The 27,231-nt window shown below is 37.3% G+C and overlaps 1 long non-coding RNA gene across 2 annotated transcripts in view; it reads right to left on the bottom strand.

Moving 5' to 3' along the window:
- Nucleotides 1–1,817: 1,817 nt before the first annotated feature.
- The window catches only part of LOC139076808 (uncharacterized), a 148,461-nt gene continuing 123,047 nt past the window's right edge, over nt 1,818–27,231 (bottom strand). Inside the window, exons 6-8 of one of the 2 annotated variants that reach the window (XR_011528791.1) lie at nt 24,423–24,530; nt 19,868–20,039; nt 1,818–2,587 (exon numbers count right to left, since the gene is read on the bottom strand). This is a non-coding gene — a long non-coding RNA (uncharacterized lncRNA). The remainder of the gene's footprint in view (nt 2,588–19,867; nt 20,040–24,422; nt 24,531–27,231) is intronic. The other variant, XR_011528792.1, reaches the window with a different exon arrangement.

Below are 27,231 nucleotides of genomic sequence, written 5' to 3'. Positions count from 1 at the left end.
CAAATCAGATGACGGGCTGTTTTCCATGGCTCTTCAAGTCATAGTGTTAGCGTTAATGTCTAGGCTTTGCTGCCCTCTGCTGGCCTTTTCGGAATGAGCTACTCTTTAAACAAAAATTAAGTGGTTCGCTCACTTATTGGGTCTTGGATTCCAGCTAAAAGGAAGAAATAAGTTTACATGTAGTCTGATATTAAAAACAAACATTCAAAACCAAAACTTCAAAACAAAGAAAAAAACAGGACCACAACAAACAAGATTTTGTTTCTCCTTCAGCATAAGTGGAATTCTGTAATCTGCATTTAATAACTAATTTGTTTTGCTGAAATATTGCAGTAATTTGCAATAGCAATAGTGAGGGGAAGTTCTGCTTCCGTTTATACACCAATTAACATTCAGTTGACAATGAACATGTTTCTCAAACATGAGAGCAAATATAAAAAAATTGGTTCCTGTTCCCACTTCTGTTTACCCTCTCTCTTCTCAGACTGTTAAATTCTGGAAATATAAGACAGAGAAGAGGGGCTGGCCCCGTGGCTGAGAGGTTAAGTTCACACGCTCCTGTTCAGCAGCTCAGGGTTTCGCCGGTTTGGATCCTGGGCACAGACATGGCATTGCTCATCAAGTCATCAAGCCATGCTGAGGTGGCGTCCCACATGCCACAGTTAGAAGGACCCACAACTAAAAATACACAACCATGTACTGAGGGGCTTTTGGGAGAAAAAGGAAAAATAAAATCTTTTAAAAAAAAGAGAGAGAAGATATTGTATACTTCTAACTTTTCCAAAATGTACGGACATGTTGCATTTATTTCTAAGCATAATACTGCAGTAAAAATGCTATATTTAAGTTATTTAGAATCCTCCTAGAACCCTATAGGATTTAGGTGCACAAAAAAACAACATTTTATTTGATATTCCACATATACTCAGATCAAAATACTTTCCACTCTATAGTTTTCATATTGTCCAGAACATTCTTCATAAAGTTTAAGAATCACAATTATGAAATATCATTAGATGAATTTCCCTATACTCCATGCTACTTAAATAATTAGAATAGAACGTGTAACATTCATTTTTACATGAAGAATACAAAATGATAGAAAATCACAGCAATCTCTGAAAGGTGATTTTTAGTCACCGTAATACACTGAATTGTTTGATATAAAAAAGAGACTAAGTCATAAAATTCCTAACAGATTGAGTTATCAAACTAGCGAAAATTATTTCCATCATGTGCAGGCTACGAAAGCAACGAAAAAAGTTCAATAGGTCGGAACTGATACTAAATGCAGAGAAGCAGTTGTTGCTGTGTTCTGTACATCAGCTCAGACGTACGATTGTAAGTGGGAGTGAGGTTCCTGATGGCTTTCCCCAAGAGAAGCTAATATGGAAAGAGAACATCTTTATTAGCATCACCACCATCAATGTAGTTATCATTTATTGAGCATATCCTAGATATCAAATAGAAGCCTTGATGCTTTGCCTTTATAATTTCATTTAATTCTCACAACAACACTAAAAGGTAGTTAGTATTACCTCCACTTTACTGATGAGAAATGCACAGCTCAGAAAATGTACGTTCTTTGCCTGAGACTACACCCTAAGAGTTAGAACAGAACAAGAGTCTCGGTCCAAATCTGGCTCTGAGGCTCCTGTTTTTCTCAATTAGGTGTTAATGCTATATGTCTAAAATGTTTTATTTTCACCAATACAAATTATCAAATATTGAAAAGAAGCGGAATCAGTAATACTTTTAAAAAAGACTCCTTTTTTCTTTGTGTGTGTAAATCTTGAAGAGTGAACACGTACAAGGTCAAGTTTGATCATTAATTTTAATTATATTATTCTTGTGCACTTTACCAAATAGCTCCAATAAATATGAAAAAACTCTTTGTTGCTTTGGGAACAAAGTGCTGTCTAAGCAACAACCAAAGCCATCCTTCAGTTCAGCTGGGCCACTCGGTTCAAAGGATCTTTGACCCTTCAGGGCCCCATTTTGGGGGTCATTAGTTCTATGTAAAAAGAAATCAGTCTTGAAGAGACTTCAAAACCCTGAAGTATGGATCCTTTCGCTAAAAAGGACACTAGTTAGGATTCGTTTAAAAATCTACTCTATTCTCAAAGAAAGATTCAAAACAAACTTAACCACATCATATACACATATTCAAATTAAGTTCTTGCATTTTTCTTCTGGTTAAGCAAGCACATAAAATAGAATGAGAAGCATCAGCTGGAGCTCAAATCTATAAAATCCCATGTTCTCTGAGATTTCTTGAAAAAAGGATTAACGCAGTTCGTCATTGAACTGTGTCAAGAGAAAAAACACAATTTATAAAGAGTTTGCTTGATGGGACCTGAACTCCTGAGAACTTATTAAGTCTGAAAATATAATTGAAATCAAGTGGGCTTTCCATCGCAGCTTGTGTCGGAAGGCATCTTCTAATCGCACGCAGTGTGTTCTCTTTGCTCTGGTAAACTACATGAACAAATGATCTACACTGTAGCTAATCAACATGCCTTGCTTCACCTCCTTTTTGTCAGCATACGAAAGCTTATGTCAGGAAAGCTTTCAGAGGTAATCCATCCTAAGGAAAGAAATGGATCGGGAAGAGAATATCATGAATAAATACTTTATCGGACTATTTAAATTCACTGCTTTTAACATTGCTGTATCCACAAAGGCAACATTTCCCCCATCCTGTTTTATAGTAATTGATTTTTAATTACAAAACAACTATGATTAAATCAATCCATCATACAAAATTCTGTTTTACTATCTGCTCCATCACTGTTTAACCTACTTATTACCAGTATCCCATGGCCTGTAATTAACCACAATTTTTCTATGTCCCCATTAACTTCAGCTAATCAAGGTTATCTTCTGCTTATTATTCACTTTTAAAAAGTCATTTCTAAGCCATGAATCATGTTGAGAGAGAACGTGATGGCTGAAATGTATCTTTTTGGCAGATACACAGTGATGACAGTGATCCTTACCTACAATACAGAAGTGTTGCTTCATAAAACACAAGACTTGGATAGAAATACCTTCTAGCCTTATGCTAATAATGAGCACTAACTTTTATTTAGTGCCCACTGTATTTTCAGACAGGCTTTTTGCTAAGCACTACACGTGCATGGATACATTCCTCACAAGATTGCATCATGAAGAGCCAACTTATGTAATGTGTTTTAAATCACCTAGCTAACAACAGACAATGCCAGGACTTGAATGTGATATGGTGACTCCAGAGTTTAATCACTCTGTTCCTCTACTACAGAAACTTATTTCCAGATTCTCCCTTGCAGCTATATCTTCTCAGTGGATGGAATGGTCTGGAATAGGTGATGTGTGTGTGTGTGTGTGTGTGTGTGTGTGTCGTGTGCACCTGCTTAACTTAGGATTTCTGTAGTTCACTTTCATTCTAAATAAGACCTCACATTTACCATAATATAATTCACTTTTTAAATTTCAAATTTTCTAATTTATCTTTCCGACTGCAGTGACACAGTGATAGGTGTAAATTCATCTGTGAAGGACCATGATTTATTCAGGCCTATTAGGTGGCAAACAGAAATCCACTTCAAACTGGCATAAGGAAAATGGGAAATATATTTGTGTGCATAACCAAACCACAGGAGTGACAGAGACGGAATACAAGAAACCCAGAATTTAAACTCTGTAAAAGTTTCCTCTCAACATCTGTCATCTCATTTCTCTCTAGTTTCTCCTGCTGAGATCACCTTCTTGGTGAGGTAGAATTGGGAGTCAGAACCTCTGGGCCCCAAAGCATACATCTTTGTAATCAGAAAGAAAGAAACTGTTCACCACCAGCTCTAAGTCTAAAAGTCCTGTGAGAGATTCCTCATTGGTCCATTGTGGGCCCCATGCTCAACCAGAGGGACACAGTGATATGATCAGTAAGGTTTAGGTCATCACTCACTGCTCTTGCTAAGGAGGCAAGTTGAACTCAGGGCATGGGATTTAAAACAATAAATTTGCTTAAGTGGCTTTCAACAACAACAAAAATTGTATAAATCATTTGCTATGACCTTAATCACTCTACCATTTGTACTTAGAATTAAATGGTTTCTAACTAAACTTTTGTCTCTATATTACTTCTTGAAGTGTCAAAGTCTCATATGGGAGCATCTGATTGGCTGAAAGAGGTCACTTGTTTTCGTGTTGGTTTTAAAGAGAGGAGGGAGTGGGAGGATCTCCCGCTAAGGATTTCCTAGTGGGAGATGTGGATTATTGGCCCAATAATTCTGTATGACGACCTAGTCTCCTCAAACAGAAATGGGGTTTGCATAACGATGGGGAAATAAATGAAGAAATGCCAACTACTTCTTGTGATTAAGACTATGTTATTTCATTAGTCACTAACATTAGTTCTTCAATGTTTTCAATTTCTTTATTTTGGTATTAAGTTCAACATATGTACAACTAACAGTTACAATTGATTTACTCCATTCTGATGGCTGGCATAACAAACAACCCTTACTGTGTGATGTCGGCATAATTAAATCTGTTGGAGTGAACTCCTCTTGTCAAACAATGATACACACTCACAATAGAGTAATTTGTAGTGACTGCTTTCACAGTGAAGAATTTTTTTATATTTTACATGGAAAATTACAAAAAATAATGTGCAATAACCAGTGTTATTATTCTTGAACTCTTCAAAGATGGTGGCTATAAAAAGAGGTCTCAGTTGAGAGTACACAGAAAATTATAAACAGAGAATTTCTGGGGAGAATCTCTTTGTAGAAGTAAGTGTTATGCGTCGCGCTGCCTAAAGGCTCATCCTTAGATGAGGAGAAGCAGTTGGGGACCCATGAACTTAGTCGGTCGGGCCTTCAATGAGATTATGTAGGAGAGGCCTCTGGTGTTTCCAGACATAGAAGGTTGCAATTGAGGAAAAATCATTACACTAGCCTCTGCCTGAACTCTAAGAATTTATCAGAGTCGAGGATGCTTGAATGCTTCCCATGGGAGAAATGTGGGCAACATAGGAAAGCGAGCTGCGTACTCTTGGTTCAAGAAGACAGGGATGGGACTTCAACAAAGAGAGAATCTGTGAAATCAGAGACTGAGGGGCTGTGGCCATCAGAAGACAGTCCACACTCAAGATACTGGAACTGTGCACAGAGAAGCCCAGCTGTCTGAGGAGACTGTCTGAGGAGACTGTCTGAGGAGAGCACAAGTGACCTACAAGAAAAAGAATTGGCTCTACCCTTCTGTCAGGCACAGAGAGCCAAAGCCTCTGGAGCAGACAGATCTGTTGCTAAAAGTCAACAGTCAACAAATGGTTATTTTCAATTCATCTAAACACAGGCCACTGGGTAACTCAGTTGGCTAGGAAGGGAATAGTTCAATGGGCCTGGCTTCAATAGATTGTGAACAAATGCCAAATTCTTGCTATTTTTGAAATGGGCACTAGAAATTGGATTGTGTGATGACAATTCTAATTTGTGTTCAGGGAACTTATTTCAGCTTCAGAATCAAATTACCAGAGAGGATGTGATAGAACATGATGCTTGCATTTCCCCAATCTCTGCAGAGACCCCTTAGGTTTACACTCCAGACTGCCAGTATCTAGGATTTCATTTTCATAATTTTGTTTCCTTTTCTCAGACTGAATTGTTTGCAAAAAGCAAGAAAACTTGTACTCTCACATCCACAAGTCTCTCCTTTTTGATCTACCTGGCTCTCTTTGAGTCTCTCTTCACACGGAAAATTAGGACTGTTGAATGAACCATCTCCTTCTAAAGACCAGGGCCAAGCATGACCCCATGAGCACAGAGATATTTGAGCTGTCTCACCACGATTCCACAAAAGAATTAAGCCCCAATGTCCTTATATATAATAAATTACCATCTCTCCTCTAAATCTAGAATAGTACTAGTCACATATAACCTCTGGGAGAACTGAGAAAATTTATTCAAGCATTTCTATGTTCTGTGGTTTAGATGAGGAACCCAGAGTGAAAAATGCTAACTTCTCCATGTGATGGGCATCTCAAGATGTCTTTTCTCTTGAGTAAGAAGATTGTTTGAATAATCTTATTTCTTTATATCATTATCTAGCCCTCCTCTGCCTCCAATAGCATTTTATGCTGAGGTGTTTTTTTTTTTTTTTTTTTTGAGGAAGATTAGCCCTGAGCTAACTGCTGCCAATCCTCCTCTTTTTGCTGAGGAAGACTGGCCCTGAGCTAACATCTGTGCCCATCTTCCTCTACTTTATATGTGGGACGCCTGCCACAGCATGGCATGCCAAGTGGTACCATGTCCGCACCCAGCATCCCAACTGGCGAACCCCAGGCAGTTGAAGCAGCATGTGTGCACTTAACTGCTGCACCACCAGGCCCACCCCATGCTGAGTTTTTAACTCCCCTACTAGGTCATGAGCTCCATCAGAGCAGGAACTGCTTCTTAATTCTTCAATATTTAGCAATATCTAGTAAATAACTCATCATTGTTGGCTAAAACAGGGACAGTTCACTTTGAATTTATCCAACTCACATTTAAGAATATCAAAAAAAAAATGACACAATGAGGATGATGCTTTCTCACTCCCTGATTTATAAGTTTTTTCTGCTTTTATAAACATGGCCTATCATAGAGAATCTAGTACCCCCAACAGAAAAAGGAGCATTTAATGAGGCTGACAAGAAGGAGCAATATGAATTCCACAGAAATATGGAAGTTCTGAGGTAAAAGATAGGTTAACATTTGCAGATCTGCATTTACAACACACAAGCATTTATAAATTACCACAATTTTTAGTATCTTGACTTTGGTTGTCTCTTTCAAGTGAGAAGAAGGATGGAAACATCAAGGCTTGGTTACCAATTGACTGAGAACACAAGATAAAAGAGAAGATGCAGCAGGTAAAACCTCTGATCTTGTGATTTATCTTCCTAAACCTTCTAGGATGAACAAGCAACCTTTCTCCTATATATCAGAAAATTCAAGAGGTAGGGATATAGGTTCACAGAAGGAAGTCCCTATCCTTTTATTTATGTTGATGGTTAGTAGATATGCTACAAGACAAAAGCAACTTTCTCCTATGAAGAGAGCTAATTTCTAAACAAGTAAAACTGTATTGTAAATAATGCTATTATATGATGATCAAAATTTATTCAAAATATTAATGTGGGATTATTTTTTAATTTACTCTAGGAATAAGGACAATCTTCCCGCTATCAAAAAAGTCCTCTAATACATTTGATTTGTAAGATTGAATTTATAAGATACGTATTTACACATGGCTTACAGAAGGAATCTTACATCTATAATTGGGATCTACCGAACATAGTAATTTATGTACTACATAATCATATTTTAAATTCCTGATTCCTTCCCTATTTTTTCTTATTTCTCTTCTTCTCCAACATTATTTCTTAAGTTTCACAAACATAGGTATTCTTAAGTTCCCGCATTCATTCATTTCTTTGTTCCTTTATTCCATCATTCATCCATTCAATACTGAGCGTCCACTACATACCAAGATACCGGAAAAAGAAGGAAGAGGAGGAGGAGGAGACGAGGAATAAAGAGTCAGAGGAACAAGAGGAGGACGTGGGATGAGAAGACCCCCAATCCTCAAGGAGCTTGTAGCAATCCCTTAGTGCCTCTCTACCCTCCTCTCTCTCTGACCTGTGCTAGCTTTCTCCAAACTTAGACCTTTGCTTTCTATGCAGATCATTCCTAAGACTATCTCCCCAGTCTTGAATGTTCTCTGAGCTCTTGTCAACATTTCTCAAGGCCTAAAGGCCTCCCACTGAATGTCCCCATTAACTTCTTAAATTTTCCCCTGATAGAACATTTTTACCTTTTCTTCCATTTCAATGTCACCTTTGTTTTCTCTGGCATCATTATTCTCTCAATTACCCAGGTTTCAAATCTAAGATTTGTCAGTGATTTTTCACTATCTCTTCTTCTTATAATAATTAATCGCCACATAATAGCTATTCTACTGTATAATATATAATACAATATATTAATTTCTTCTTATCTTCTACAACTTCCATTACCCTAAATTTAAACCTTCATTTCTCTTTCCTGGATTATTTAAACACCTTTATAACCTCTCCTACCTCTTTTCTTCTCTTACCCCTCCACATTGATCCATTATACAACTTGCCAGATATTTTCCCAAAACAATACATTAATGTTTTGGTAACTTTTCATTACTTTGTCTCTAAAATCTTCAGTACCCTAGTTTTTAGGGATATGTAATGATTAAAATCAGATAATGCAATATGAAGTGCTTAGTGGGGTACTTACCACATAGTAACTACTCCATTATAATTAACTATTTTTATATGTCATTGCCTGCAAAAAATGTGTCAAATTATTCAGCTCTCCACTTAGCCATTCTTTTAGAATGCCTGTATTGCACAATAATTAAGAACTCTGCAGCCAAACAGACATTGTCTCAAAACTACTATATCTCCCATTATTCTCCTAAAGGACCATTTTCTAAAAAGTCATTTGGTTTCCAGCTAAGTGCCCTTTCTCCTCACCCCTTCTAGGAAATCATTTCCTTTCCCGTAAGCGATCATCTCCCTCCTCTTCACCTGTTAAGATGGTATATAAGCCTCACATTATAACCACCCATTTGAGTCACGTTTCTTTATAAACTCCCATATATACGTACACATATGTGAGTAAATCTATTTTTTCTTTTGCTAACCTGTCTTTTGTTAGTTTAATTTGCAGCCCTCTCAAAATTGAACCTAAAAGGGTAGAGGAAAAGTTTTTCCTCTCTGACATACCTGCGAACTCAATTTATGCTTAATGAAGAGATCCGTGGAATTTGGCATAGGTCTGTGACCGCGGAGTTGGAGGATTACTAAGAGGTCCACGGTCTAAGGAAAGACCTCTTCAGTGCTGCTAGAAATGCCTTCTCCCTGCATCCTGCCTCTACCCTGCCCCAGGACATCTCTAAAGCTAAGACCACGGCAGAGTGGTAGTGCCAACACTTTAGTCTACATGAGATTGAGATGAGCCTGGTAAGAAGTGGAGATTATTTGGTAATTTTTAAAAGATTAGACATTTCTAGTTTGTACTGGCGAACAGAACACTAGAGAAAACAGGTGACGAATGTAGTCACACAAAATCTGGGAATGCCATATCATCATTTAGGAGTCAAGGGTTGTGCAGGGCTAGTTCAGACACCCTGATTGTCTTAGTACATGAATTAAACCTAATTTCTTTAATCCCTATCCTAAAATATTTCCAAGAAAATAAGAAAAATTCTTTTTAGGTATTTAGATTCACCATTACTCCTTCAGGATAATTTAGAGCCAGCTGGAATCCCAGAATAGCTCTCCATTTCTGGTCTGATTCCTTGGAATAGCCCCATGGTAATGAGAGGCAACACATTAGTCTGCTGGTCTTTACATTAAGCTGGTAGAAGAGGTGAAAGGAGGAGAGGAGAAGGAAGACATGGTATATCAGTGGCATTCAGAGAACACTCACAACCACTATTTTCTTTGTTATAGTACTAATATAGATCTATTCAATCTAAGAACATGCAGGTTTCCCTGATCATGACCCTTTGCAAATATCCCACTAAAACTACAACAGATCAGTTGCATTTAAACTCCGAAAATGGACATAGCTGTAAGATAAACATCAGACCTTCTAGCTTCTACTTTATTAACATTTGGAAGCTACATTCAAACAAAGTCCACTTGGATCAGTGTCATCTGTAAATCTAAAACCAAAGAAGGGTGCATTCTAAGCATCCTTCCAGTAGTGAGTGCACTGGTTTCCACCAGAAACAGCCCAGGTGCATCCTAAGGGGAAGGTTGTCACTGTGTTTGAGACTATCCATTGCATTAAATGTGTCAGGAGAGTTGATAGTATAGTGAAGAATAACTGTTTTCCATTCATCTTATCATATTTTTTGTTTCAACAAATTCCTCTTGACAATATTTCTCTGCCTCTAACTACTAGTGCAGAATGAAGCCTCCTATGGAAGCATCCAGTGAACTAATTACCCATTTGTGTTTAAATCCTACATCACCGTATGCCAGAGAATGGACATCAGTCAGGGCCATACTGCACTGCTGTATTTCTTCTCAGATTCTCCCTTCAGTGCCAGAAATATGTATTCCTTAAACTTGAAAAGAAGCAGGTTTAGAGTATGGTACTTTGTAGGATCAGGATAGAGGCAGGGATTGGGTTCCTGAGTCTGATTCAGTCTTTCTGATTCATTGTGTATCCTTGTTCAGAACCACTTGACGTTGCTTCATTAATTTACTTTAAATAAATGTCCTAGTATTTTTCTGAGAAATTATTTGAATTTGAATCTTCATTGAGGTTCTCAAATGAAATTTCTAGAACAAGAAATATTAAGTGGATTAATTTCATTCTTATTGCAAGGGAAATCATAACACCTCAGAGCAGGAAGGCCTCTTACTTATCAATTACTTATTGTTTGTACTGGCTGCTTAACATGCATTGTTTTCACAGTCCCTACTGAATGCCATAAGGATAGGTATTTTTTTCATCTGCATTTTAAAGATAAGGAGACTGAGGTATACAGGCAAAGAAAAGTTAAATATTTTGTCCAACGTTACACAGGTAGGACATAGAAAAACTTGGGTTGAATCCAGGTGTGTTTGATTTCCAAACTTGATTATGCTGTGGTGCCTCAGAAAGCAGTGGTTCCCAAACCTGCTCGGCTGTGACAAAACCATCAGATTGTCAGCTCTGACCCAAGTCATACATCCATCACGTAAACAATCCCTAGTACGGAACTTGGAAATCTGTATTTCTAAAAATCTCCTGGTTAGTTTTAGGGTTCACTGTTTTAGAGGATATAAGAGATACTGTGGTTATCCACATCACTGTAACTTATCTTTTTAAATACTATTAAGTACTATTTGAATGTTGAAAGAAGTATAGTTTTAAGGCAGTTTGATTTCTATTATAAAAGGCTAATCTATATCAAGATTAATCTATATCAAGAAAGTAGAGTCAATTATTCCTCAACTGAAAAAATAAACAAAAGGAGAGACAGGTAACCTGACTTGCGATGGTTGCTAAGGAAGACATTCCATATATACTACAAGAATTAGCAACCAGATTTTGATAATTTTAGAGAGGAGGAAGGACAGTCTATGTTATATAACACAAGCAAATCAACAAATATCTTGATTAACTACTCATAACAGTTATTGTGCTAGCATATAATTTGTAATCTGTAAATATGTGTTGAAATCCATAAAATGAAAACTAAATTTCTGCCACGCTTTTGCAGCATAATTCACTTCACAGCTAGACCATATGGCCCAGGTGTGTAGTAATTCTTTTAGTTGTGAAGTAAATTATGCTGCAAACGATTGACAGAAACTTCATTTTTATTTTATGAATTTAATTATTTACCTGAAAATGACTTGTGAGAGATGTCTGCTATATCTATACATTGTCTATGGAAACCACAACTAGTAGTTGTTGGTATATGTTGTAATGGAACCCTCATTTGGAACTCAATCTTCCTCGAGTTGTGACGGTCTTCCTAGGATGTAAAATAATCCATCATCTTCCATGTCATGCCGAGTCAATAGAAATTGACCAATATTCACCTCCTGATTTTTGCAGTCCCCACAGGGTAAATTCTGAATCAAATCTAACAACCTTAAACTATACTTTGGAGAATAAGCAATTATTTATGCAATTTCTCTTAATCTCTTTGGTTGTCAGAGAACAACTTTTTAAAAAGTAAGTTGTTTGCTCTTATTTGTTAAATAAAGTGGTATTGTTAACATGTATAGGTGCTTTAATGAATCCTTATTTAAACTGATCAGAAATTCAAATCATTAAGCTATATCTTAACACGAACTGAATGATTCTGTGAGAACCAGAAATCCCTACAAATTGTTGTTGTACAAATTTGTGGCATTTGTCTCTTCTTGATGATTTAGTTTGTAAATTCTACCATCTCTGTTTGATGTCACCTTTATTTTGCATTTTTAAAAAATTATTTGATACCACGGCAATATAGAATGGTGGTTAAGAATGTGACCTCGTGATTGAGGATTAAAATCCCGGCTCTACTATTTATAAATGTTGGACAATTCCTTTAACTTATAGACCTTGATTTTCTCATATGTAAAGTGGAAATACGTAAGGAACTATGTTAAAGTGTGGTTTGAGTATTAAATTAAGAAAGTATGAAGTATTCGGAATGGGGTCTGGCACATGAATAAGCATTCAATAAACATTCAATAAAAATTGTCCATAAAAAGGTATAAACTTTCGCTATAAGCTTTGGGTTCTTCTCTAAATTACAGCATATGTGAGAAGGTCTAATGAAATTTACATTAATTGGCTTAAATTTGAAAGGTATTAATTTATTTGTTCAGGACATAGCTTATTCTTTTGATTTTGAATTAGAAGTATAGTCATGTGTCACTTAATGATAAGGATACGTTCTGAGAAAGGCATCGTTAGGCAATTTCATCATTGTGCGAACATCGTGGAGTGCACTTACACAAACCTAGATGGTATAGCCTACCACACACCTAGGCTACGTGGTATAGCCTATTGCTCCTAGGCCACAAACCTGTACAGCATGTTACTGTACTGAATACTGTAGGTAATTGTAACATAACAGTAAGTATTTGTGAATCTAAACATAGAAAAGGCACAGTAAAAATACAGTATAAATAAGATAAAAAATGGTAACCTGTATGGGGCATTACCATGAATGGAGCTTGCAGGACTGGAATTGCTCTGGGTGAGTCAGTGGGTGAGTGGTGAGTGAATGTGAAGGCCAGGGCATCGCTGTGCACTGCTGTAGACTCTGTAAGCACTGTATACTTAGGCTACACTGTTTATTTTAAAAATTTTTCTTTCTTCAAAATAAATTAACTTTAGCTTACTCTAACTTTTTTACTTCATAAACTTTTAAAATTCTTTTTAACTTTTTGACTCCTTTGCAATAACAGTTAGCTTAAAACACACATTGTACGGGCCAGCCCAGTGGCATAGTGGTTAAGTTCACGCACCTGCTTCAGCAGCCTGGGGTTTGCAGGTTCAGATCGAGGGCGTGGACCTGCACACCCCTCATCAAGCCACACTGTGGGGGCGTCCCAAATACAAAATGGAGGAAGACTGGCACATTTGTTACCTCAGAGACAACCTTCCTCAAGCAAAAAGGGGAAGATTGGCAAAAGATGTTAACTCAGGGCCAATCTTCCTCAGTAACAACAAAACACACACACACACACATACACACACTGTACAGCTGTACAAAAATGTTTTCTTTCTATATATCCTTATTCTGTAAGCTTTTTTCCGTTTAAAAATTTTTTTTATCTTTTTTTACTTTCTAAACGTTTTTGTTAAAAACTAAGACACAAACTTACACATTAGCCTCAGCCTACACAGGGTCAGGATTATCAATATCACTGTCTTCCACTTCCACATCTTGTCCCACTGGAAGGCCTTCAGGGGCAATATCAGGCATGGAGCCGTCAGCTCCCATAACAACGCCTTCTTCTGGAACACTCCGGAAAGACTTGCCTGAAGCTCTTCTTGAGGAAGTGGCACTCTTTTCAGAAGTATGTCCATGGTGACTTGCTTGGTTTATTTCTTCATTTCATCATAGATTTGCTTGTAAGCAGATAATGCACCATGAACACTCCCCCCTATTAATGAAAACCTTTCGGTGTTGGGGTCCATGTTTTCAAACTTTTTAAGGAGCTTGTTGAGGTCTGCAAAATCTTCTGCTAAACCTTTCACTGTGAGTTTTCTTGAGGGTTCTTCCTTTTCTTCTCCTACAGTTTCCTTTTCTCTTGCCTCTTCTTCAGTTGTGCATTCCTGTTCCAGTTCCGACAACTCACTAGTTAATGCCTCAAGAATCTCCTTTGGGAGCTCCTCAATGTCATCCTGATCCACACCCAGGGTAAAGGTGTTTGCCATCTCAGCCACAGCCTGGTTGGTTTTTGCAACCTCCTCATCCTTGGCAAATCTTTTGAAGTCATGGACGAATCTCTATAGCATCTTCTTTCAGAGAGCATTCATACACTCCTTGGTGACATCACTTCAAGCCCAAATAAGAAGTTTTTTGGTTTTTTATTTTTAGGATTGGCATTTGAGCTAACATCTGTTGCCAACCTTTTTTTCTTCCTCTTCTTCTTCTTTTTCTCCCCAAAGGCCCCCAGTACATAGTTGTATGTTCCAGTTGCAGGTCCTTCTAGTTGTGCTGTGTGGGACACCGCCTCAGCATGGCCTGATGAGCAGTACTAGGTCCACGCCCAGGATCCAAACCAGTGAAACCCAGGGCCACTGAAGTGCAGCCTACGAACCTGACCATTCGGCCTCAGGGCTGGACCCCTAAACAAGGTTCTTGATGCAGTCACGATGTTGTAATCCTTCTAGAATTGTATTGATGTCTTTTTCAGTTGCAACAATAGCCTAGGCAAAGATCCTCCTCAGGTAACAGACCTTAAAAGCTGCTATAACTCCTTGACCCATGGGTTGGATCAAAGAGTTGGTGTTTGGAGGGAGAAACATCACTCTGATATTGGGATGAAGATCAGCAATAAAAGGAGGGTGTCCAGGAGCATTATCAACAATAAGCAAAATCTTGAAAGGTACATTATCCTCCGAATAGTACTCCTCCATTTTGCTGGCATAGCAATTCAGGAGGGCATCTTGGAAAAGGAGATGGGTCATCCATGACTTATTGCTCCTGTAGTACACTGGCCATGTGTCCTTACTGATATGCTTGAAGGCCCTGGAGTTCTCATTGTCCCAGACCACAAAGGGTTTCAATTTGTAGCCTGCAACATTGTCCCCAAGCAAGACTATTATCCTGTCCTTAAAAGCCTTGAAAACTGGCTGACTTGGCCTCCTTTTAGATGAAAGTCCTTTTAGGCATATGTTTCCAGAATAGGGCAGTTTCATCCATATTGAATATTTGTTCTGGCAAGTAATTTTCCTCCACAATCAGGTTATCTGAAGTTTCCAAAAATTCTTCAGCTGCCTTCACATCAGCACTCTCACTACTCACTACTCACTTTCACATTATGCAGTGCATAACAATTCTTGAATCGTTTAAACCATCAGAGCTAGCAGTAAACTCAACATGTAGTCAGGTCCAGCTTTTTCTTTCAACATCACAAACAAACTTTTTGACTTGGCTGTGATCGTCATGGTTCTGAGAGGGTTATGCTTCTGTGTCTGGTCTTCAGTCCACATCATTAGAAGTTTCTCCAAGTCTGAAATAGGTCCAACTACTAGGGAAAACAATACGGAGTTTCCTCAAAAAATTGAAAATAGATCTAGCATACAATCCAGCAATTCCACTTCTGGGTACTATATACTCAAAGGAAACGAAAACAAGGTTTCAATGATATATATGCACTCCCACATTTATTGCGGCATTATTTACAATAGCAAATATATGAAAACAATCCAAATGTCCATCAACAGATAAATGGATAAAAAAGATGTTGGTACATATACTCAGTGGAATATTATTCAGCCATGAGAAAGGAAGATATCTTCCCATTTGCAACAACATCGATGGACCTTGAGCACGTTATGCTAAGTGAGATAAGTCAGACAGAGAAAGACAATTACTGTATGATTTCACTTATACGTGGAATCTAAAAAAATAAACCTGTAAAAAGCAAACAGTAAAATGATGGTTACCAGGGGATGGAGGGGAGAATAAGAGTGACGGTGCTTAAAGGGCACAAATTTATAACAAGTAGTAACTAAGCCATAAAGATCTAATGCGCAGTATAATGAATATAGACAAGAAGATTATACCATATTATGCAATGTGATAAATATTGCTACATTGGCCATCATATTACACTATATATCAAAGTAACATGCAGTATATCTTAAACTTACACAATGTTACATGTCAAATTTATTCAATTAAAAAAAAGCTAGATAAAATTTCAAACCAAATAAACAAATAAAATAGGGTCAAAGATATCAGATAACCACCAAGGCATCAAGGACCTGAGAGCCCAAAATCCAAGAAAAGGGAAACATAGAGGTGAGCACAACATTTGAGACATATTTTCACCTATTTACAGCTGGAGGCTGAAAAGCCAAGAAATCAAGTAAAAAAGGGTGGTTAAGAAGCTGAGAAGGTTCATGGAGCTTTTGTTAATACAGGGCTGGGGAAACTAAGTTTGTAGTTCACAGACACCAAACAGATGGGCCACAGGTAAACACTGAAAGCTTTCAGTTTGAACACTAACCACTAAGAGTAAGTGTAAACTAGAAATAAACCTGTACATCTGTCCTTAGAAAGATTGAAACCCAGTTGCAAATCAGCAGAATCCCTAATTACATTAGGCATTACCCTCTACTCCAACTCCTGGCCAAAAGCAAAACTAATCCTCTTTGTAAGAAGATAACATCTTGGACTCTAGATGATTGTGTCATTGTCATGCCTTAAGCTTTGAGGAATTTTCTGATATAAGGTTACTGGGATTAATTTAAAGACAGACTTCAAAAGTTGTCTTGATGCTTATTCTAGAGCTATTCATATAGTGTTATGGAAAAAAGGAGCAAATAAACACAGAAAGTTCTTAAAGAAAAAAATGAATAAAATCAACTGTTGTTCGGACAAGTAAGGGTTTCTACATTGACTTCACTATTTGTATTAACTTTACCAGTGATAATAACTGCCCTCATGGTAAGGAAGGGCCATGAGATACTTAGGGACATCCACTCTTCCATTTTGAGGGATTTTTATCATCACAGCTTTCATAATCAACTGCACAGAGTCCCAAGGAAAGCAGAGCCATTCCAAAAAGAAAGCTTAACAGTTGACATTTTCATTGTCAAAGCTTCTTGATATGGGAGGTTTTTTTCCTAAGTTGATACTGAGTTAACCAGATAAAATAACAGTAAGCAACAACCAGAACCCCAAGGCCTGGAGTAAAAGGAAATAAATGCGATAAAGTTACAGGCTATCAAAGGAAGGAAGGTCGCACAGAGCTGATGCCAAGAGCTTTAAGGAGCCAGAGGCTCTGAGCTGCTCCTGGTACCTCTGAGGGGACCCTGCAGGGCTGGCTGAAGGAAGCTGGAGGCTAGGACAACCACGGCGGCAGACACAATGTTGGCAGAGACAGTACAACAGAAAAGAAATATTTTCTTCCATCCTCTCTCTTTCAAATATCGCTCCAATTCTTCCGTTTCCTCAATCCAATAGAAAAGCAGTGGACAAGGGAGTGTGGAAAATGTAGTTTACAGGATCCCAGCCCCAGAATCACAGAACAAACCAGATGAGTAGAACTGGAGCTGAGAAAAAATAGATAAATAGCTAGTAAACAAATCAACCTAGATAGGGAGAGCTGGCCTTTTTCACTGTGTATTTATCACATACAGAGAAGAAAACACAAACAAAACAAGTTCAACTGCTTGGATTATATGTGGTTCTAGTTCCTGGCACACTCTTCTCTGATTGCTGGATCAGTGAGCCAGCACATATACTCACTTGAATTAATCTAACAGTTTAAGATCCAAGTGAAATAATGTGCAGACAAAGAGTGTGGACACCTCAGGAGTATATCTATGTCATATATGGATTGATCTCTTATCAATGAAAACGAGTGAAAGAAAAAAAGAGATAAATAAAACATAAGCAAACAAGGAGATAATATGGCATAAATAAATGGAAGAACAATAATTTGGGGGAAAATATTTACTACAGGGGAAATAATTTCCAACAAAATCTACTTTGGCCTTCTAAAATTTTTAAATGGATGGCAGTGAAAAACATCAGAAGTCACGGAGGAGTTAACAGATTAATTGAACATGTAATTGTCTGAGAGGCATTTGGGATGCTTCCAGGGCTAGCAGAGTAAGAATAACTTGCAAACGTCTCCTTTTTTTAAGTGACATTAATATTTCAGTAGGTTATCAAAAGCTTTGTTACAATAGATATCTCTTTGCACAAAAAAGAAAACAAAAGAGAGAGAATCATGTTCCCACAATTATCTAACTTACTTCAAACTCTACTAGGCTACAAGTTACTTTTAGCACAACAAAAATTTGTGACAAATCTTGATTTTTTGTTGTTCAGCTTGAATCTTAGATCAATAACAAGTCAATATTCTTAAGAAGCAATTTGAGGAAAAAAAGAAACAAACATTAGATAATAATAAAAACAGCTAGTATTTATTGAGCTTGACATAATTCTAATCCTTTTGTATGTATTAACTCATTTAACTCTGACAACAGTGGTTTGTGGGGACTATTAATAATTCTTATTTTACAGATGATGAAACTGAGGCACAAATCGCTTAAGCAAGCTGACCGATATCACTTTGCTAGTGTTAAAAAAAAAGAAATAATAGGCCTCAAATGGAGTCATTTTGCCCTCATGACAGCAAAACCAAGACTCAGTTACAGTTTCAGCCAGTCTCAGGAATGTAACCATTAAACAGTCAACTGGAAATTTCCTGACCAGCACTTGTGAGGTAATCTGCGTGATAAAATTTCTGCCATTCCCTTTTCCCCTAAAGAAGATGTCCTGGCCTGAAACAATCCCTTTTTTCCTAATACCTTCTCTCCCCACCTTCCTTCTGCTTATAAAACTTCCATTTGGTACAGTTCCTTGGAGCGCCCTTCCAGTTGCTAGATGGGATACTGCCAAACTCACGAATCATTAATTAAAGCCAATTAGATCTTCAAATTTACTCTGTTAAATTTTGTTTTTTAACACTAGTAAGATGCAGAGTCAAGATTGAACCAAAGCAATCTGAGCCTGGGAAGACAGGCACAAACGGACAGGGGTTTGGGTTTTCCAGATCCTGACTCCATTGGTAAATTCATTTCTCTAGTGTCCTTCTCTCTTCTCCTTCATAATCCAATAGTGGAAGTTGCCCACACCATACACACAGACTGTCAAATGTATACAGATCCTCATTTTATGTCTGTGTCCCATAAACACACATTTTTGACTTATTAAATCTAAAGAATAAATTAAAAATCCTCTGCTTGTATGGAGAGAAAAATGTTTATCTAGCAATTTCAACCATGGCAGGTGTGCCATAATCAATGAGAAGCAACTAGAAAAGCACAGTCCAAAGGCAGCCTAGATTTCAGAAGGTCAATAGACCCCTCTCCCATGGAGCTACTTAATGTCGGTTTTTCAAACTACATGGAACACAAAAAACACATTGATAATTCAGTACTTTTTTTAAATGACAGGATACGTTTTTATTTCCTAAGAAATCATTTCTAGACTCAGAATATTCTTTATGTATCATTAAAAACACAGTTCAGTGTTGACACGGAGACTTTAAAATTAGAGTGGATTAAAACGTATTCTAAACAGGTCCCTATCACACATTATTAATGGATAAGACAAAGAAAGTTGACATGTTTCTATCACTTAGTAAACCAGGCACAAATAGGCCATCAGTAAAAACTGGTAAACAAATAGATAAGTAAGGCTGACAACCGTTTTTCACTGTTTCATAGCCTAAATATTTTTCAGAAATATATGAAATTTGCAACAGTCATTAAAGATTTAAATTCATGACTGTCTTTTTTAAAGTTATAAGAGTAAGATTTTCCTCTTTATTAAAAATTAACATTAGCCAGAAAAGTCAAGTGTTAAATAATAAATAAACGTAATTTTTAAAAATCAGAGCAATATGAAGTTTAAGATAGAAAAAAAATACTTATTTTCTAGAATCATTTTTTATCCTAGGTACCTTGTTAAGTAAAAAACTAAAAAGATATCTTTATCACAGAAGAAACTTTAGTAGGGCTGGCATCTTGGCCAAAGATAAAAACTACACGAAAGTGCTTTAGAAAACAACTTGAGGAAGATGGGACCGAAAGGAGAAGCTTCCTCTTACCACACATCATTTAGCACCAGGAATTACAGGTAGTTAAGCTGCCCTTTTAGAAGATGCAGAGACTCAGGAGCTGTTCCAACCTTGGCAGGGTGTGCAAGCTGTCAGAGTAGAGATGTTAAGGCAATCTAGGCAGGAGTTTGAGGCAGAAACACACCAGAGCCGATATTTGCATCTATACAAAAATGAATCACAGAGAATTTGCATCCAGTCTGTGCAACCACCACTCTCCCACTTCCTTAATTGGAATCTTAGAAAATAAGATCAGTTATTAGACTTGATGGGAATAAATGATAGACACACACACACACACACACATACACACGGCAATTGGAAGCAATAATGAGAGACAGAAAATATTTAGTATTACCGACAATCAAAGCTTACTGACAAAGGTATAATAAAAGCCAGATTTTCAGAGATAAAGAGACACTGGGGTTCCTTTTGTTCAACTGTTTCCTTTACAGATGAGTACATTAAACTTAGGCTTTACATGGCTAGCTCACATTCATGAAGTGATTTTATAGATAAAAACAAGCACTAAATGCAGTTTTTGCTGTTGTTGTTTATAGTGAGGAAGATTTGCCCTGAGTTAACATTGTTGCCAATCTTCCTTTTTTTTTGCTTGAGGAAGATTAGCCCTGAGCTAACATCTGTGCCCATCCCCCTCTCCTTTGTATGTGGGATGCTTCTGCAGCATGGCTGATGAGTGGAGTAGGTCTGCGCCCGGGATCTGAACCTGCAAACCCAGGCCGCTAAAGCGAAGCACACAGTACTGTAACCACTTGACAACCGGGCTGGCCCCAATATACGCAGTTTTTAACTACTAGTCTTGTATTAATAATTTTATTTTTTTAAATCAATCTTGGATTTACCATGGTACTGGTGAGGGTTCTCCAGAGAAACAGAACCAATAGTAAATATAGATGTAGATTTAGATATACAGATATATAGATAAGTATAGATAAAAGGCTATGGAGCCTGAGAAGTCCCACAACTGGCTGTCTGCAAGCAGGAAAACCAGTGGTGTAATTCAGTCTGAATCTGAAGACCTGAGAACCAGGGGCACCAAGGTGTAAGTTCAAGTCCAAAGGCTTGAGAATTGGGGCCTATGGTGTAAGTCCAGGTCCGAGTCAGAAGGCTGGAGAAGCAGGCGTGCCCGTGTCTGAGGGCAGAAGATGAATGTCTCAGCTGAAGCAGAGCGAGTGAATTTACACTTTCTCCATCTTCTTGTTCTATCTAAGCCCTCAGCAGATAATGCCCTCAGCAGTGGATAATGCCCACCTGCACTGGCAAAGGCAATCTTCTTACTCAGTCTACCAATTTAAACACTAATCTCTTCCTAAGACATCCCTCCAGACGCGTCCAGAAATAATGTTTCTATCTGGGCATCCCTTAGCCCAGTCAAGCTGACATACAAAATTAACCATCACAACCATCAGATCCTCCTTTTTACTTATAATATGCAAATAACTAAACCATCTATCCCACCTATTCTAGAACTTTTCCTCCTAACATAGCCATTCATTAAGATGACGGAATCAGAATGCGAATTGTTCACATATTCTAGGAAAACGTAAATAAAACAAACCAAAATAAAGTGGGTTATTCAAAATAGTTTTGAGTGTAGTTGCCTGTACTCCAAAAAGAAAAGACAAATTTAAATATTCTTTATTATAAAATATTTTGGTGGGAGGAACATTTACTCACTTTATAGAAAAGTAACTGTGGCATAAAATCATTGGACACAGTCATAGTCCAAACTGAGTTCCAAGAATCATGGGGAACATGGAAAAAAAGGGTACTCAAAAACAGAGAAGTCACTGAAAGCTTTAGGGTATCTTTCTGGAGAAGAACCATGAAATATTTTTTTCTTTAGTTTTGCCTAGGAGAGAGCCTATTAGAATCTTCAGAGTGGATTGTAAAGAAGAGCTGGCTAGTCCTGTTTGAAAAAGCTCCGAGTGAATCTGATAGGCTGAATTGGATGGCAGCCACAGTGGGGATGGAATGTTATGTCTTTCATCCTGACAGATGTCCAGACTTTGCTTTGATCAAATTACACAAAGGCCTGTAGAGAAGGGATCGAAAGTGTCAGATACCACATTAGACTCCTTACATCATTATCTCATTTAACCTCCTTGTATCCACTTCTCACAAAAAATTCAGAAATAAGCAAATTTCATTCAGAGAAGTCATTCATTTGCTCTCCCTTAAACTGCTTCTACAGTAGTTTAAAAATATTTAATTTTTTTCGTTTTGAAGATGAGAATGTCATCTTCCTAAAACATATTTTCAAAAGTTGTTTACTGTATTTAAACCAATAATACATATGTATATTTGTATTAGTGAAATACATATGTATATTTCTCTAATGTCACATCAGAGACATAAAACCATATACATTTCCTTAAATGTGACAGCTTAGCCCCCAAACTATCCTGATGGTTGTAATTCAAGGAAACATGAGTGATACAAATTGTATGGAGCCAATAAGTTGCTCACAGTAACAGTCTGTGGTGCTGCTGGCAGAGCTTTTACCAGGGGAACCCTGTCTGTGGTCTCAAAACTCTGGTTATATGCTTTATTCCAGTTACTAAAAGGAAAACAAAATAAAACAAAACAATTCTGCGCTACTACAACTCGCCCAGGGTTAATTAGAATGTTCTCCTTTGGCCTTCTGAGGCTTCAGGTTGTGACAAACGGAATGCATCCCAAGCAGCAAACAGCGAATATTAATATGCCCTCTGCAGAGGGCTTAGTTTTAAATGAAGTCAACCATAATCAGGTGTTTGCTGCAAATCATCCGCCTATAAATGTTATTAACATTGCAACCTGCTTGACACATCAAGTCATTGTGTTTACAACCTAAAGAAAATAAAACATAAAATGAAAACAGTTTCTTGTCAGGGTCAGGCCACTGTCATTAATTTTATTCTTCTCCACGGTGTTTTTTAAATTTTGTTTTGTTTTGTTGCAGATTATTTTCCGCAGGAGGCTGTCATTAGCTGACTCTCCACTTGCTTTATTGATACGTAGAGAACAAGAGAACTTCGAACCAAAGAGTTATTTCGATAATGACAAACAAAAAGACATTAGAAAGATGTGTTGGTGTTATTGGAATCAAAATACTCCATAGAACAAACAAAAGGAAACAGAAACCCTAGTGTCTTGGAGTTCCTAAAAAGAGTACCCATTCTTTTGGAAAATCCATCCAAACCAGTATTTCTAAAGGTGAACAAACAGTTCTGTGAGAGGCATTTCTAAGAGACTGCTATGTGGGAGGCAGATCTAATAATTTTAAAATACAGAAAGAGGTAATTTAAATTCTCAGATGGAGAACAACCTTAAACATTTATAAGAACATTTTGTATCATTAATTATTTAATGGGTAAATGTGTGTCAAATCTCTTCTTCAATTTCATTTAAATTTTAAAAATAAAACTACTTTATCAAGACAAAGACTCACCTGAATAATAAAATGTTGAACTATGCAGGCAACTCTTCATCTGTGTCTTAGATGGCCTTCTGCAGGGGGTTAATAAATAAATACACAGTAACAGAAGGAGATCCCTGCTGGTGGAGCAGAGAATTGGAGAGGATGCTTGCAGACTACTGTCCAAACAGCAGTATGGGACACACAGCAAGTTGTCTAGAAGGAGCTAATCCCAGTCAAAAGGGTTCAGGAAACAAAACCACAGCAGAGATGAAGGCAGCTGAGTGGGGAACAGCAAGGGGATTCAGACTAAGAGGAGAGTGGGGATTCCCTGGCAGTATTTTGTACGGTCTATCTGTGGCTGGGGGCCATGTCCGAAATTCTGCGAATATGTAAAATTGGTAGCGTGTGTGTGTCTGTGTATGTATATGTGTGTATATGTATACACGCACACATATATACACACTCACACACACATTCTTTTTCCTTTTTTGTAGTGAGAAAGGAATAAAAAATCACCTTGGAATCACTGAAAACAGCCCCTCTGAGAGGGTTTGTTTGGGCCCTTTGATATAACTCAGGAAGAACAAGTTATATGCAGCCACAGCAGCTTCCCAGCAGGGTGGGTGCAGGGTAAATACGAGCATATCCTCAGAAGTTGTCGGAGAACTAGAGATCCTTGAAGGAGGAAGGAGGACAGCAGTTCTGGGTGTGTGAAAGGGCTATTCCAGAAGAAATCCTTGTCTCTGGTTAGACTTGGTCCTTAGGAGGCTTTATATGAGAATGGACATGGGGCTCTGCAATTTTGGGAGTGTGGGTATAGTGCAGGCCTAGTCAGAGGACATTGGATCATCCTGCCCCACAGGACAACGTGGCCTGTGCAGTTCTGGACTGGCAAGGGGGGCTGTTATTGCCACAGGGGACCAGCATCTTCTCTCAGACTGCAGTCTTCTCAAATTGGTTTTCAGGAGCGATAGTATGTGGCAGAGACAAAAGCAACAACAGAAGAATCAGACTCCAGGTATTTCATGTGTGTCTAGACAGTTAGGAGAAGGAATCCTTAAAGGGATTTCCTGATGGCAGATCAGGTAGCACCTAATTGGGAAAGGACAGTGTTGAACTTACTTGCACCTTGAGTTTTAAAAGCAGTTCCTACTAGTCATATTGCCCACATCCATGGCCATTCAAAAGCAAGTGGCTTCTCAGAATCCAGCTGCACAGGCTATCCTTAACCTGAAAAAAGATGTTAAATCTGAGTTCTGATGTGACAAGTAGTTCTATGATATTCTGGGGGCCTGTTTAAGGAGATTATATCTGAAGGAGCATTGAGTTTCTTCCTTAGTCTTTGCTCCCTAAACCGAGGCAGAAGGTTTTTCTTCAAGAACAACCATTGAACAGTAAGGTTCCAGCTCTGGTGTTCAGCTTGTATTTGTAAGAATCAAAGATGCTGATAAACTCAAGGTTTCCTCTCACCCACGTCATGAAGGAACAAGTTCTTACCATGATGTCCAATTTATTTTTTATTTCAAGAAAGCATGAATGAGTCAGTTTTCAAAAACTGAACAGTCCCAGGGAGTGTCCCATTAAGAATGGTATTATTTTATTAATTACATATTTCAAATGCATTAAATAGTAAAAATATAACAGAATCCATGTACACAGCACCGAGATTTTTTAAAAATTGCACTTTTCTATTCTTGTTTTAATTATTTCTCTTCCCAGGCATAACCATTATCATGAAAGGGGTATATGTCCTCCTCCCATATATAACTATTCTGAAGTTGTCACATGTTTATTTGCACTTTCACTGCATATATATATTTTATTATAACTCACTTTTTTAATACAAAATTATATTTTCTAGTCTTAATCATATTCATACATGTAGAATTAGTTCATAACTTTAGCTATTTAATAGTCTATTGCACAAATATACTACCTTTCTCTACCCATTCTCCTATTAATGGATATTGTATTTCTAATTTTGACTATAAATAATACTGTAAAGAACATCCTTTTATTTATTTCTGTATGTACAAATGCAAGAGTTTTGTAGCGTTTTACAATCACAAGCCTTGACTCATTAGGAGATGTAAAATCAATTTAGTGAGTTGTAAATAACATTTGAAATACATATGATGAAATGATATATGATATGACGTGATATCATGCGATGTGATAAAAGCAGAATAAAAAGAAATGTCAGTGCATTACAAGGTGAAATGTAAGAATTGTTTCTTGAAACTTCTGTATTAATTTGTATATATGTCTATACACAGATGATCAAAAAGTGAGAAAAACGCTGCTCTGCTTTATATACTGAGAAGCAGAATTGCTGGGTCACACAGGGCATTTGCACATTCAGCTCTGCTACATAACACCAAATTGTTTCTCAAAGCTGTTATGTTGCCTTATAGCTCCTTCCCGCATCTGTGCTGCTCAAGAGATTAGATTTCCCCACTTCCCTGCTTACACTTGAAATTATCAGATTTCTTTAGATTTGCCACTCTTAATGGTCTCACTTTCTAGCTGTTTTGTGTTTTTGTGATTTCCAAAATGGTTAAGTAGTTTTCCATATCAATACTGACAATATGCAATTTTTCTTTGTGAATTTCTTGCTTACATTCTTTGCCCATTTTTATATCATATTGGTTTTTTATCCTTAATGATATGTAGAAGTTTTTAAAGTAGATATTCTTGATACTAATCTTCTATCATTTATTTGCACTGGAAATACTTTCTCTCAATCTGGTCTTTTCAAAGTCTTTCACTCTGTTTATAGTGTCTTGTCACACAGATCTTATTAATTTAATGTGGTAATCCATCTTTTATAGTTTGCTTATATCATGTCACTCTATCTGGGTATTAAAATCAACAACAAAACAATCTCTATGTTCTTTTAAGCATTTTAATTGTTAATTTCCAAATTTAAGTTTTTATCTAGCATTTATTTTGTGCATGATTTGAGGTTGAGATCTGATTTTAGTTTTTCTGTGGATACATAGCCAATTGTCACAGCAACATGTATTGAATAACCCATCCTATCTCCAACATATATTGCCACTTCCACCATTGACTAAGTTATATGTATGTGGGCCTTTTCCTGGATTCAGTGTGAACATGTGGCATTAAAAAGAATGATCTTTTGGGACTGGCCCTGTGGCGTAGTGGTTAAGTTCGGTGTGCTCTGCTTCGGCAGCCTGGGTTCATGGGTTTGGATCTTGGTCGCAGACCTACACCACTCATCAAGCCATGCTGTGGCAGTGTCCCACATACAAAATAGAGGAAAATTGACAACAGATGTTAGCTCAGGGCCAATATTCCCCACCAAAAAAAGAAAAAAAAAAGTGTTATCCTCAACCTGGCTAATAGCACCAACAAGACTCAACCCACCATCAACAGTCTGGTAAAGCCCAGGTTTCCACATTTGGGCTTCTTTCTAACTGAAAGAGGTGGGGGATCATCAGAGTCTAGCTGATGCCATGATGTCATGCTTCAGACTTGGGAGAATTCTGAATGGTCCTAGAATATCTTATCATTGTCAGACAACAAAGATACTTTTAGGAATGATGGGGTGGTAGTGAGGAAAAAACACAAAAGAGAGCTTGATGGGGCTAACACTTTTCCAGTTGTGATAATTTGAGCCACTACAATAATAATCTTCATTAATATTATGAATAATGGAAATAAATTGAGCTTGTAAAATGCTATTCAATCATTATTATATTGAAAGGAGCTAACAATATAAGTTGTACAAAAGGTTTTAGCCATGCAAAACATGGATCTATATTAAAGGATATGTTTTTGATTTTAGTCATTTCAATAAACACAGTCAATGCTAATACACATTATTATTCAATAATAGTTAACATTAGTTAATTAATAATGTTGGTTAATAACATTAGTCAATGTTACTACACACAGGCATTTTGCA

The sequence above is a fragment of the Equus przewalskii genome, chromosome 17 (genome assembly GCF_037783145.1).
Source record: "Equus przewalskii isolate Varuska chromosome 17, EquPr2, whole genome shotgun sequence".
In the NCBI taxonomy this organism is placed as follows: Eukaryota; Metazoa; Chordata; class Mammalia; order Perissodactyla; family Equidae; genus Equus; species Equus przewalskii.
Note: the sequence above shows the minus strand (reverse complement) of the source record. Positions and strands in the feature narration are given on the sequence as shown.